A 3,615-nucleotide genomic window follows, 5' to 3' on the forward strand; every position below is an offset into this window, starting at 1 on the left:
ATAATAATAATAATAATAATAATAATAATAATAATAATAATAATAATAATCCCAATACCTCCTGCCCCAAATACAGACTGAACTAAGCATTCTGATATTGTTGATTGACCTTCCCCGACTCAGGCAATAGATGAGTTTGTCCACTTTGGCTCTAAGATCAACGACTATATTATAGCAAAGGCAGCAGAAGTCGGACTTTTAAATGATCTACTATTCATTTGCAGATATATCAATCTGTTAAAGGATATTGTTAGTTCAAATTCAAGTTCAAGTTCTAAATTTTACATGCTAAGTTTTTTTCAAAGGCGGCTAGAATCAGAGCTATGTATGTACTAGTTAAAGCCGGATGTCGCTATCTCTCACTGTTTTGATTATGTTTTTCAAAAATTCTGTGCACACTTGTTTTATGTTTTTCCCCTTTTACATCTTTTAAATCATGTATCATTTATTTTTATGCTTTTATGCACTTTGTGTTGGATCTTTGGATTGAAATAAAGGAACTTGAACTTGATATACGTAGTTGGATTTATTCAATGATACTGTTTTTCAGCAGATTTGCAAGCAGTAGAAGTCTGAACCAGAACATTTATGACAGCACCACCATCTGCTGGGAAAAGGCAGAATGGCTCCTGTTTGGATAAGGGTGGTTTCCTTAGACAGTGATTTTATTATGTGTTGTTCTCTCCTGAATATTAAGCAACTGCAACAAGAGGCTAACAAACAGGCAAATAACCATGTCACATCACTTAGCCTTGATTCTATAAGATACTGTGGGGACAGGAGCTATACAAAGCATGATTGACTTTCCCTTGAAACAATATGCAGATGGGGAAAGTGCTAAGATACACAAAGAAAGGAAACCTGGAGGGAACATTTTACTACACTCAGGCTGGATCTGCAATGCAGAAATAATGCAGTTTAACACCAGTTTAATTGCCATGGCTCAACACTATGGAATTCTGGGAATTGTAGTTTGTTGTGGTACGAGAGCTCTGCCATGCCTCTTCCTCTTGCCACATATTGTTTGCAGACTGCAAAGCATCCAACTTATCACTAGAGAGACTCTGTTTCCATTCCAAGCATCTGGGTCCAAAGTTAACTCAGCTATGCCATTGCTTTCAGTGGACAGCAGCTGAATAGTCTCACTGATATTATTATTTTAAAATATGACTAAGAACAGAATGTGGTTCTTTTCAGCATGGATCTACCTCTGTTTGAACTATTAAGGGAAATCAAAGAAGGATCCTAGAATCCTAGAATCATAGAGTTGGAAGAGACCACTAGGGCCATCCAATCCAACCCCATTCTGCCATGCAGGAACTCTCAGTCAAAGCACCCCCATTGACAGATGTCCATCCAGCTTCTGCTTAAAGACCTCTAAGGAAGGAGACTCCACCACTCTCCGAGGGAGTTTGTTCCACTGTCAAACAGCTCTTACTATCAGGAAGTTCCTCCTAATATTGAGGTGGAATCTCTTTTCCTGCAGCTTGCATCCATTGCTCCGGGTCCTAGTCTCTGGAGCAGCAGAAAACAAGCTTGCTCCCTCCTCAATATGACATCTCTTCAAATACTTAAACAGGGCTATCATATCATCGCTTAACCTTCTCTTCTCCAGGCTAAGCATCCCCAGCTCCCTAAGTTGTTCCTTATAGGGCATGGTTCCCAGCCCTTCACCATTTTAGTCACCCTCCTTTGGACACGCTCCAGTTTCTCAACATCCTTTTTGAATTGTAGTGCCCAGAACTGGACACAGTCCAAGGAGATAAGTAAAAATTATCCAAAAATTATGCAAAGGGCTTCTGCCTCACTATCTGCATCAGAATCTTGAAGAAGAACTTTCTTTTCTTAGGACTCTGACAAAAGATTTTCCTCTTCTATCCTGGAGTGAGGAACCTGTGGCATTCATTTAGAATCCAGAAGGACAACAGCTCCCATTGCAACTCTGACCACACTGGGTGAGGCTGATAAGAGTTGGAATCCAGGCCCAGATGGAGAGCCACCAGTTCTCCACTCCATGTTGCATAACTTCCATTTGTTTCTTGAGCGCTCCGTCTTGTGAAAGAGAAGTCAGGAAACAATAGACCTGGAAGTTTATCACACTGAGGTTTATGCACCTCAGATCCAGGGTGACTCCTGGTTCAGCAATGCGAATTCATGTCTCAACGTGAATGTTTTATCACATCTGGTTGCCCTTCCGTTGCCCTTCCGAATCGAGGGGGAATCGAATTCAAGGCAAGTCACATGATGCAGATTCACGCAAAGCGAAATGAATGCACATTGTATTACCACACTGGTGCATACCATGTGGATTCAACCATTCGAATTGGGACCCTTGCGCATGCTCAATGGGAGTCTCAATGCATCCTGAACCTTTGCATTTCTGGGGTTAAGAAGGGAGCCTGGTTCCACTTTCACATGAATGCTAGCCTTACATGAATGACTCCCTTCTATTTTCTCATCCCTGGCAGCCAAATTCAAATGAGTCCTCCGTGTCAGAGCCCTCATCCATTTCAGCCCCATCTACATCTATCCTCCTGTCATTCTCCTCATCTATTTCAGCTATATCTACATCTATCCTCCTGTCATTCTCCTCATCTATTTCAGCTATATCTACATCTATCCTCTTGTCATTCTCCTCATCTATTTCAGCTATATCTACATCTATCCTCTTGTCATTCTCCTCATCTATTTCAGCTATGTCTACATCTATCCTCCTGTCATTCTCCTCATCTACTGCAGCTATATCTATATCTAATTAACATTATTATTATTATTATTATTATTATTATTATTATTATTATTATTATTTGTCAGGAGTGCTTTGATTGTGTTAGCCTGCATGGCAAAATGAGGTTGGATTGGATGGCCCTTGGAGGTCTCTTCAAACTTTATAATTCTCTCTCTCTCTCTCAAGTTATTGGAGGAAGACACTGAGGCTTTGATTTCCATGAAGAACAGTGGGGCGGGAGACTGAGAGATCTGACACACTGCAGAAATAAAGCGGTTTGACACCACTTTAACTTTAACTACCATGACTCAATGCTATGGAATTCTGGGGTATGTAGTTTTGTGGTATGTTTAGCCTTCCTGGTCACAGAGCTCTGGTCTGTGACCAGAATTCCATGACACTGAACCATGGAAATTAATGTGGTGTCAAACTGCTTTATTTCTGCAGTATGGCAGCAGTCTCAGGGGAAACTAATATGTGAAACCTGTTTTGTGCAAACCTAACTGAAATGAATGTGCAAGCACATTTTTGCTCTAGTGCGAAGACAAAGACAGGCTCTTGTATCGTGGAGCTAAGCCCTTGGTGTTCCAGGTATTTTGAACTACAGCATCCACAGTTCCCTACAACTGACCATGTTCTGAGGGTTGAAATTTAAACCATTTCAAGGGCCACAGTTTCCCCAGGTGTTTTTGTTTGCTTATTCACTGCTGTTTCTTAAGCACTAATGTTGCCATAGCCCTGATTTGGCCAGGTTTTACCCAGGTTTTAGGCATACCATTCGGTGCCGGTTTGGGCTATCAGCTGTCCCATATACCAAGCTTTCATTTTCTGAAAAAGTAAGCTATCTGACAGATCTGTCGAATATCATAAGAAGAATATTTTACTGG

This window comes from Sceloporus undulatus, chromosome 2, assembly GCF_019175285.1.
Source record: "Sceloporus undulatus isolate JIND9_A2432 ecotype Alabama chromosome 2, SceUnd_v1.1, whole genome shotgun sequence".
In the NCBI taxonomy this organism is placed as follows: Eukaryota; Metazoa; Chordata; class Lepidosauria; order Squamata; family Phrynosomatidae; genus Sceloporus; species Sceloporus undulatus.